At 45.1% G+C, this 11,614-nt stretch overlaps 1 pseudogene across 1 annotated transcript; it reads right to left on the reverse strand.

Moving 5' to 3' along the window:
* Positions 1-7,194: 7,194 nt before the first annotated feature.
* LOC101021152 lies at positions 7,195-8,498 on the reverse strand (annotated as a pseudogene). The gene has a single exon (XR_163715.4). The product of XR_163715.4 is annotated as a p53 apoptosis effector related to PMP-22 pseudogene (transcript).
* Between the last annotated feature and the right edge of the window lie 3,116 nt (positions 8,499-11,614).

Genomic DNA, 11,614 nt, shown 5'->3' on the forward strand with positions numbered 1-11,614 from the left:
TAGTCAACTTGCCAGTCTGTATGGAAAGTGAGTTAACATTATGTACAACTTAAGCACTTTACTTTCTATCAGATACAGAAAAATAAGTGGTGTGTTTGGAGAAGTATTGGGCTAGGAGTCAGGAAGCTTGACTGTTAGTCCCAACCCTGCTTCTTCAGCTGAGCACCCCTAGGCAATAACTCAGCAGCTATTTCTTAAATACCTAATGAGTTTCAGGCTTTGCTGTTGGTCTGGGAATATAGACATAGATATTGCATTCATGATTCTCCAAGGCTCCCCTCCTTGCCCTGGCTCACAGTGAGCTTTCTTATGCATTGTGTAAATCTCTCTCCTAACAGGCCCAACTCTCTCTCCAACCTGCTTCCCAGGGTAGTTGTGAGGATCAAATGAGAGAGAATATTTGTAAAAGCAAATTGTTGCATTTAATTTAATTGTTGTAAAAGCAAATTATTACATTTAAAATGCAATAAAAATATTACCCATGGAAAATTATTTTAAAGTTGTTCTTAGAATTTTAAACAGCACACAAACCTATTCTATGATTTTATTTTAAATAGATATGAAAGTTTTACAATGGACCACTGATATGGTTGAAAATCTTGGCTTGATTATTCTCCGAGAAAATGATACAGTGGTTTGTGTGATTAATTTTCTAAAATTGCCAGCCAAAAAAAACCCAAAACCTTTTTTGAGTGGAGTGACTGGATCAGTTAAAGGAACATTGACTGTGTAGTGGAGAAATGTTTTTTGTCTTCACTAACAGCTTGCCTTTGATTCAAGCTGCAGCATATCATGAGTGATGAGATCTGTGTGCAGGTAACTGACATTTACCTGGCAGAAAATAGTAATGGGGCCACCGGAGGCCAGCCGAATACACAGAACTCAAGGAGCCTCCTGGAGTCAACGTATCCGCGGAAAGCCGGGCAGCTAATGTCAGATGAGAAATACTTTAAGGTGAGAGTTGCTCATATAGTCAAAGACCTTGCTGGTGACAATGTAAGTTGTTAAAATTCTCTGAACCAGAACTTAAAGCCAGGGTAATTTGACCCAATGATTCTACTCCTGAAACTTTTTTTTTTTTTGAGGTGGATTCTCACTCTGTCGCCCAGGCTGGAATGCAGTGGCACGATCTTGGCTCACTGCAACCTCCATCTCCCAGGTTCAAGCGATTCTCCTGCCTCAGCCTCCCGAGTAGCTGAGATTACAGGCACCTGCCACCATGCCTGGCTAATTTTTTGTATCTTTAGTAGAGACGGAGTTTCACCGTGTTAGCCAGGATGGTCTCAATCTTCTGACCTCGTGATCTGCCCCCTCAGCCTCCCAAAGTGCTGGGATTATAGGTGTGAGCCACCGTGCCTGGACCTCCTGGAACTTTTTAGAGTTCCTAATGAGTTCACCAGAGAAATACGAAGTGGAAATAACTATCTCCCTGGACAATCTACTTTGTTTCTTTTTTGGCTTTAAAAACAAACAAACAAAAAGAAAACTAGTTATATATGATTTTTACAGTTGTATATTCTTTTCTCTGAACATTTTTCATAGTATGCTTTGTAAATATTATTGTTAGAAAATGTTGGTACATGAAACCCAGGGTCATGGTTATTATAGAAAAGAAAATGTAGGCCTGGCACACATGGCTCACACTTGTAATCCCAGCACTCTGGGAGGACAAGGTGGGCGGATCACTTGACACTAGCTTGGGCAACATGGCAAAACCCCATCTTTGCAAAAAATACAAGAATGCAAAAATTAGCCAGGTGTGGTGGCTTGTGCCTGTAGTCCCAGCTACTTAAGAGACTGAAGTGGGAGGATGGCTTAAGCCTGGGAGGTCGAGGCTGCAGTGAGGCCTGATTGCATCACTGCACTCCAGCCTGGGTGACAGAGCAAGAGCCTATCTCAAAAAAAAAAAAAAAACAAAAAAGAAAAGAAAAAAAATGCAGAAAAAACATCACCTTAACATTCTTTCCTGAAATTACCATTGATGACATTTCTAGACTTTTCTATGCTTGAGTATATATTTTGAAAGAGTTTATACTGGACAAATGGTCTTTAACTTTGTTTTGTTTTGACACAGGGTCAGGTTCTCTTGCCCAGGGTGGAGTACAGTGACGTGGTCTTAGCTCACTGCAACCTCTGACTCCTGGGTTCAGGCAATCATTGTGCCTCAGCCACCCTGGTAGCTGGAATTACAGGCATGTACCACTATACCGGCTAATTTTTGTATTTTCAGTAGAGATGTGTGTCAGATCCCAGAGTCCAGGTCCTGCTCATGCTGAAGTCTGAGGGGAGTGGGTGGGTAAACAGAAAGAACACTCCAGGGGGCTGTAGGCAGGTGAAAGATAGTTTTATTCAGCAGCAGCTCTCATTAACAGCTTTCTTACACTAGCTCTCCTCTTAGGAGCTTACTCTTAACACTGTTTGCCCTGCTTGAGCCAGCTGCCCCCACACAGAGCTGCGCAGCTGACTCTCCCTTGCCTTCAGTGTAAGCAGCTTAACTCGTTCTCTCTCTGGGCATGAGCAAGCCCAGCTGTGTCCTGGCTCCCTCCCATCGGTCTGCAAGATGGACAGCTTTGGCTCTCTCTTTCTCTGGATGCCAGCACGCCCACCATGTCAAGCCATGTGTGGCTAGCCATGTGTACTAAAATGACTTTCCTAAAAAAAGAACTGGCTGGGCATGGTGGCTCATGCCTGTAATCCCAGCACTTTGGGAGGCCAAGGCGGGTGGATAACAAGGCCAGGAGTTCAAGACCAGCCTGGCCAACATGGTGAAACTCCAGCTCTACTAAAAATACAAAAATTAGCCAGGTGTGGTGGCACGTGCCTATAGTCCTAGCTACTTGGGAGGCTGAGGCAGGATAATTGCTTGAACTTGGGAGACAGAGGTTGCAGTGAGCCAAGACCGTGCCATTGCACTCCATCCTGGGCAATAGAGTTAGATTCTGTCTCAAAAAAAAAAAAAAAGAAAAAGAAAAAGAAAAAAAAAAAAACTCTGCAGTTTCAACTATACTCATTTAACGCTTTTAAAAAATGTATTATAATTAGATATGTACCAAGGTTTAGTGTACCCTTGAAAAATACTGGCTTGAGATTTTGGTCCAAATCTGTCCCTATCTGCCAGAATGCCTTCTAAATACAGATCTGATAATGTTGTTTCTCTCTTTTATTGATGACCAAAGCCAGCAGTTATTGAGAAATAAGTGACAGTAACTGTACTAAGCATTTTACACGCATTCCCTCATTGAAACCCCACAACAATCCTGTGATTATTACTCCTATTTTACAGATGAGGAAATTGAGGCTGGGTGAGCCCAGCCCCATGGCTAATAAGTGGCAGGGCCTGAATCCAAACCCGGAGAGTCTGTCTCCAAAGCCTGAGCTTAACCTTGAAGCAATCTGCTTCCTTCATGGGCACCAGGTATGGAATAAATTCCTAACTCCTTGGGAAGGCATTCAAGGCCTTTCCCAGTCTGGTCCCAGCTATTTTTGGAAACTCTCCTCTGCCCTTCCTCCCACCACTGTGCAGTCCACACCACTCAGTTCCCAACACAGTGTCCCGCTACTCTTCAATACCTTTGTTCATGCTCTTCCCTCTTGTTCCTGTCTCTTGTTCCATATGCCCTATCAAACTTTTTTTTTCTTTTGAGGCAGGGTCTTGCTCTGTCACTCAGGCTGGAGTGCAGTGGCACAGTCATGGCTCATTGTAGCCTCAACTCCCTGGCCTCAAGTGATCCTCCTACCTCAGCTTCCCGAGCAGCTGGGACCACAGGCAAGGGCCACCACGCTGGGCTATTTTTTCTTTTTGAGATGGAGTCTTGCTCTGTCACCCAGGCTGGAGTGCAGTGGCACGATCTCTGTTCACTGCCAACTCCACCTCCCGGGTTCATGCCATTCTCCTGCCTCAGTCTCCTGAGTAGCTGGGACCACAGGCACCAGCCACCACGCCCAGCTAATTTTTCGTATTTTTAGTAGAGATGGGGTTTCACTGTGTTAGCTAGGATGGTCTCAATCTCCTGACTTCATGATCTGCCCACCTTGGCGTCCCAAAGTGCTGGGATTATAGGCATGAGCCACCACACCTGGCCTAATTTTTTCCCTTTTTTTCTTTTGTTTTTGAGACAGAGTCTCGCTGTGACAGGCTGGAGTGCAGTGGTCGGATCTCAGCTCACTGCAAGCTCCGCCTCCCAGGTTTACTAATTCTTTTTTTTTTTTTTAAGGGACAGGGTCTCACTGTGCTGCCCAGGTTGGCCTCAAACTTCTGGCCTTAAGCGATCCTCTCACCTTGGCCTCCCAAAGTGCTGGGATGACAGGCATGAGACACTACGCCTGGCCACCTGTCAGACTTTCCACACAGCATCTTCAAGGCTCTGTTCAAATGTCACCTCCCAGCAGGGTGCAGTGGCTCATGCCTGACATCCCAGCACTTTGTGAGGCCAAGGCGGGTGGATCACTTGAGATGAGGAGTCCGAGACCAGCCTGGCCAACATGGTGAAGCCCCATCTCTACTAAAAATACAAAAAGTTAGCTGGGCGTGGTGGCAGGCGCCTGTAATCTTAGCTACTTGGGAAGCTGAGGCAGGAGAATCGCTTGAACCCAGGAGGCAAAGGTTGCAGTGAACTGCGATCATGTCATTGCACTCCAGCTTGGGTGACAGAGCAAGTCTCTGTCTCAAAAAAAAAAAAAAAGTATCTATTCTTTGACCCACCAATTCTAATTCTGGGAATTCTAAGGAAATGATAAAATTATATGTCAATAAACAAGACCAAAAAGATTCGTTAAAAGAGGTTTATCACAACACTGGTGAAAATTTAGAAATGATCTAAATGTCCCACAACAAAGGAATAATTATATAGCTCACTGCAGTCTTGAACGCCTGTGCTCAAGGGATCCTCCTGCCTCAGCCTCCCAAGTAACTGGGACTACAGGCAACTGCTATTTTTATAGGTAGAAAACGGTCAGATAGGCCGGGCGCGGTGGCTCACGCCTGTAATCTCAGCACTTTGGGAGGTCGAGGCGGGCGGATCACGAGGTGAGGAGATCGAGACCATCCTGGCTAACATGGTGAAACCCCCTTTCTACTAAAAATACAAAAAATTAGCTGGGTGTGGTGGCGGGCGCCTGTAGTCCCACCTACTTGGGAAGCTGAGGCAGGCAAGTGGTGTGAACCCGGGAGGCGGAGGTTGCAGTGAGCCAAGATCGCGCCACTGCACTTCAGCCTGGGCAAGAGAGCGAAACTCCGTCTCAAAAAAAAAAAAAAGATCAGATATATGGTTCAATCTAATATTTGACTTCATACAACAAAATAATATTGTATTCCATAAAACAAAATATGAGGTGATTATTTTAAGTGAAGTAAAGATATTTATTGTCAAAATATATTCACAATACATGTAAGAAAGAATGTACACCTGAGCATACAGTATAATCCCAATATTATTTTCATTATTATTTTTTTTGAGACAGAGTCTCTGTCACCCAGGCTGGAGTGCAGTGGTGCAGTCTCGGCTCATTGTAACCTCTGCCTCTCAGGTTCAAGTGATTCTCCTGCCTCAGCCTCCTGGGTGGCTGGGATTACAGGCCTGTGCAGCCACATCTGGCGAATTCTATTTTTCTCTTCAAGTTTAGAATTCCTGGTTTATTGGGAAAACTTCATAATGAAAACTTCAATTGCCCTTTTCTACAACTTACAAAATAATACTTTGATATTTAAAATGAATTGTTTTTCATTATGTAAGTAGAAATGGTAAAAAATAGTAATAACTCATCTGATGCATCATATATATGCTATTCAGGGAAACTCAAATCCCTGAATTCTCCTGTGGCATGTTTTACATCACACATTTTAAATCTGTTTACCAAGAAAGACCAGGATTTTAACTATATGTAGGTTTCTACTGACAGTTGCAATCTGTCAGAAGCCTGTCTACATGATTAGAGCCCAGATAAATCTGAAGTTTAGAAAAGCAAGCCATTTTTCTCCTTAGACTGTTTTAGAGGCACTTTTGTGACTGGAATGGCTCTCCTAATCCTTTACTACACAACTTAACCAGATCTATCAGTCATGATAAATTAGACTGATAGATTAGATCTATCAGTCCATCTTTCAATCCAGTTACTCTGGTTTTGAACATATAAACACAAAACGCTACAGATTTATTAATATAGCATTTTCCAACACCCTAACCCTATACAGAACTTTATTTTTTTTTATTTTTTTTTTTTTTTTGAGACGGAGTCTCGCGCTGTCGCCCAGGCTGGAGTGCAGTGGCGCGATCTCGGCTCATTGCAAGCTCCGCCTCCCGGGTTCACACCATTCTCCTGCCTCAGCCTCCTGAGTAGCTGGGACTACAGGCGCCCACCACCGCGCCCGGCTAATTTTTTGTATTTTTAGTAGAGACGGGGTTTCACTGTGGTCTCGATCTCCTGACCTTGTGATCCGCCCGCCTCCGCCTCCCAAAGTGCTGGGATTACAGGCGTGAGCCACCGCGCCCGGCTACAGAACTTTAAAAGAGAAAATTTCATCTAAATATTTCACACCTAAGAAAGTCTTACTAACCATGGCAACAGGTTTGGACCACGAAACAATACTTTCTTAGATGATATATAGAGTCAACATGAAGCTTAGCAAAAATGAATTATTCAGGGCCGGGCTCAGTGGCTCACACCTGTAATCCCAGCATTTTGGGATGCTGAGGTGGCCGAATCATGAGGTCAGGAGATCGAGACCATCCTGGCTAACACGGTGAAACCCTGTCTCTACTAAAAATATAAAAAATCAGCCAGGCTTGGTGGCGGGTGCCTGTAGTCCCAGCTACTCGGGAGGGTGAGGCGGGAGAATGGCGTGAACCCGGGAGGCAGAGCTCGCAGTGAACCAAGATCACGCCACTGCACTCCAGCCTGGGCGACAGAGCAAGACTCTCTCTCAAAAAAAAAAAAAATTATTATTCAGGATATTAGTGAGAAATTCTCACAAACAATATGCATTTAGGAAACTATTTTGCTTCTTTAAATCGTTTGAAGTCTTGAAAAAAAAAAGCTTTTTTTGGCATTTCTTTCAGAATGTTTGGTCATTGACAATTTTTGTTTGTTTTGAGACAGAGTCTTGCTCTGTTGCCCAGGCTGGAGTGCAATGCAACGATCTCAGTTCACTGCAACTTCTACCTCTCCGGTTCAAGCGATTTTCCTGCCTCAGCCTCCCCAGTAGCTGGGATTACAGGCATGTGCCACCACGCCCGGCTAATTTTTGTATTTTCAGTAGAGACAGGGTTTCACCATGTTTGCCAGGCTGGTCTTGAACTCGTGACCTCAGGTGATCGGCCTGTCTCAGCCTCCCAAAGTGCTGAGATTACAAGCTTGAGTCACCACACCCAGCCAGTCATTGACAATTTTTACCATTACCTTCCTCTTCTCCTTAGCCCTTAACAGACCCAGTTCATTCTATTTGGAAATAACAAGAACTTGATCGGATTATTAAATCTTGGAAACCAGCTCATTTTTACCTTATAAAGTGTTAAGTTTCATGTTCATATTATCTTACAAATGTAGCATCAATGTTATGGGTAGATATAAGGAAATATTGGCATAATATAGGTAATTAGTAAAAATACACAACTTCACCAAACATAATAAAAGGTGAACATAAAACTATAACACTACTTTAAAAATATTTTCTCCCAAATTATTTTAGCATTTTTGACTATGAACACTGCCAAAAAATAGGTTCAAAGTAGCCTAGACAAACAGTTTCTTTTTCTGGAATCCATCTTGGCAGTGGCGATTTTCTCCCACGCTCGTTCCCAAGTTAGGCGGATGTGTAGAAGTCCCTAGGCTTGGTATTGCTCAGAAGGTCATCTTTATTGTTGGGGAGGCAGTAGCAGAAGAAAGCACAGCTGATGAGGATAATCGTGGCTGCCCACCCATGGCCGTAGGGCCAGTTATAGATGTAAGTGACAGCAAGGGCTGGCCTGAAGGTTGAAGGTTTGGGTGTACTTCACGGGGTAAATTACCAGGGAGATGATCTGGAACACAGCAGCCAAGACAAAGAGACCTCCAATCACTCTTAGGAAGACAAGCATCTGGGGTACACACAGGATGAAGAAGAAGGAGAGGATGAAACAGATCACCAGGATGCTGAAGCCCCAGAAGAGCATGGCAGCTGCTGCTCTACCCAACGCGTACTCCATGAGGCTCTAGCAGCCGTCCTCTTAGGACCCGCTGCCGTCGCTGCCCTCGTGGAAACATCTCCACCATAGCAAGGACGTCTGGACGTGGTCGCTTGACTGCTGCCTGCCGCGGCCGGCCAGGGCTATGATGTCCAAGGCGATGGCGCTGAGTAGGAGGAGGGTCAGGATCCAGCGGCAGCGCTCGCAGGCCAGGCTGCAGCGGATCACGTTGACCCGCAGTGTGGGGCCGGGCGCGGTGTGGGGCCGGGCGGAGGAGCGCGCGGGCCCGGGCGGCGGCGGGGAGTCGCTCCTTGTTGTATTTTTAATATAGACAGGGTTTCACCATGTTGGCCAGGCTAGTCTCGAAATCCTGGCCTCAAGTGATCCACCCGCCTCGGCCTCCCAAAGTGTTGGGACTACAGGCGTAAGCCACCGTGCCCGGCGCAATATTATTCTTTTGTGCTTGTTTTAAAGTTGTACATATGCTTAGAAAAATGTTGGTAAGATAGTAACTCTTCAGCAGTGGGATTAGGGATGACTTTTGTTTTCATTTTGCTTGTCTTTTTCTTTAATGAGTATATATTACTGTGTGACAGATGAAGTAAAGCAGGAAGAAGGGTAGCCATGGTATTTGAGAAAGAGCATTGGAGGTGTGTGTTTGAGATGGAGTCTCACTGTCACCCAGGGTGAAGTGCAGTTGCACAATCTCGGCTCACTGCAACCTCTGCTTCCCGGGTTCAAGCAATTCTCCTGCCTCAGCCTTCCCAGTAGCTGGGATTACAGGCATCTGCCACCACACCCAGATAATTTTTGTATTTTTAGTAGAGATAGGGTTTTGCCATGTTGGCCAGGCTTGTCTCAAACTCCTGACCTCAGGTGATCTGCCTGTCTCACGTGGTGGCTCACGCTGTAATCTCAGCATTTTGGGAGGCCGAAGCGGGCAGATCACCTGAGCACAGGAGTTTGAGACCAGCCTGGCCAACATAGTGAAATCCTGACTCTACTAAAAATAAAAAATTAGACTGGGCGCGGTGGCTCACGCCTGTAATCCCAGCACTTTGGGAGGCCGAGACGGGCAGATCACGAGGTCAGGAGATAGAGACCATCCTGGCTAACACAGCGAAACCCTGTCTCTACTAAAACTACAAAAAAAAAAAAAAAAAATTAGCCGGGCATGGTGGCGGGCACCTGTAGTCCCAGCTACACGGGAGGCTGAGGCACGAGAATGGCGTGAACCCCAGGGGCAGAGCTTGCAGTGAGCTGAGATTGCGCCACTGCACTCCACACTGGGCAACAGAGCGAGACTCCGTCTCAAAAAAAAAAAAAAAAATTAGCTGGGTGTGGTGGTGCATGCCTGTAGTCCCAGCTACTCAGGAGGCTAAGGAATGATAATAGTTTGAACCCAGGAGACAGAGGTTGCAGTCAGCTGAAATTGAGTCACTGCACTCCAGTGTGGATGACAGAGCGAGACCCTGTCTCCAAAGAAATAAAAATAAAGGTCGGGTGTGGTGGCTCATGCCTGTAATCCCAGTACTTTGGGAGGCCAAGGCAGGCAGATCACTTGAGGTCAGGAGTTTGAGAGCAGCTTGGCCAACGTGGTGAAACCCTGTCTACTAAAAATATTTTTAAAAATTAGCTGGGCATGGTGGCACATGCCTGTAGTCCCAGCTACTTGGGAGGCTGAGGCAGGAGAATTGCTTGAATCTGGGAGGCGGAGGTTGCAGTGAGCCGAGATTGAGCCACTGTACTCCAGTGTGGACAAGAGCGAGACCCTGTCTCAAAAGAAATAAAGGCCAGGTGTAGTGGCTCACACCTGTAATCCTAGCACTTTAGGAGGCTGAGGCAGGCAGATCACTTGAGGTCAGGAGTTTGAGAGCAGCCTGGCCAACGTGGTGAAACCCCATCTCTACTAAAAACACAAAAATTAGCTGGGCATGGTGGCAGATGCCTGTAATCCCAGCTACTTGGGAGGCTGAGGCAGGAGAATCAGTTGAACCTGGGAGGTGGAGGTTGCAGTGAGCTGAGATTTTGCCACTGCACTCCAGCCTGGGCGACAGAGCTAGAGTCCGTCTCAAAAATAAATTAAAAAACAAAGTTTTAAGAACAGGCTTTAGGTTTCTATAGCCCATTGGGAAAAGGGTATGGCATGATCAGATGATTTGCAGGAGTTACAAATGCAAATTTAAACAATCAAACAGCATCTAACACATCTTTAACAATTAAAAAATAAACACTATAATAAAACCATAAAAATATTGATAAGCTTCTACTATGAACTACATGATAGTGACAGGGGAATGAGAGCAAGGGTCCTATCTGCCCACTATTGTATTACCAGTATCTGGATCGTAGAACTTTGCTTAGCATGTGATAGGGCTTTGCCATTTATACTGAGAACAGATGATCAAGTTATCAATAATTGATAAAAGCAACAGTAATCAGTATTTTAATTGCTGTAAATGGACATTTGAAATAGCAATAAGATTCTAGAATGGCAATGACTGAGTTGGAATGTAGGTGTTTTCATTAATGTCCTACACGTATTTAAATTCTGAGTAGCCATTTTTCCTGGTAAATTGTGAAAGCAGGACACGGTTCTCCAAGGTTCACAGGTAAACCATCCCACCAGAGCACCAACGAGCAGACTGCTACATTTTACTTTATTTTGCTTGTAAGGAAAACCAATTGACTAAGCTGTCCCCAGATTTCTGGTTATAACAGATGTATTTCTAAAACAATCAGTAAATTAACAAAATTATGGCAGACAGTGCCATATCCCTGGAATTCCAAAAGCCCTGGATTAATGATGAGACCCGAGTTAAGTCCCAGCACTGCCACTTATTGGCAGCCATCTTAGAGTCTATTTCCTTATTTGTAAAAGGGACCTCTTAATCTGGGATTGCCTACATCATGGCGCCACTGTAGAAATCTGGTTAAGGAAACTGTATAATGAGACATAACTGAAGATTGACTTTTATTTAGAGATGGGGGTCTCACTCTGTTACCCCAGGCTGGAGTGCAGTGGTGCAATCATAGCTCACTGCAGCCTCAACCTCCGAGGCTCAAGCAATCCTCCCACCTCGGCCTCCGAAGTCACTGGAACTGTAGGCACATTCCGCCATGCCCCACTCTTAATATAATTAACTTTAAAATGTGGTTGGAGATTATAAGGGCCCTAAAGCCTTTGCCTGCTTTGTATTTTCTGCCAACCCCTCATTTCCCAATCTTTGCCAGAACCCCAGCAACTAAGAGAAGGGCGTCCAGTTTTTGGTTGTCAGAATCCATCACTAAGCCGGATGCTTTGCATAGAGCCCTTTGCTGGGAAATTCCTCTGGTTCCATCTCTCTCCCAACGTTTACTGACCAAGGATCCTTCCTTTCTGCCTTTGTCCTTCCCTCACTCACAAAGGTTCACAGGTAAACCATCCTACCCCAGAGAGCACCAAAAAAGCAGAC

The sequence above is a fragment of the Papio anubis genome, chromosome 7 (assembly GCF_008728515.1).
Source record: "Papio anubis isolate 15944 chromosome 7, Panubis1.0, whole genome shotgun sequence".
Classification (NCBI taxonomy): Eukaryota; Metazoa; Chordata; class Mammalia; order Primates; family Cercopithecidae; genus Papio; species Papio anubis.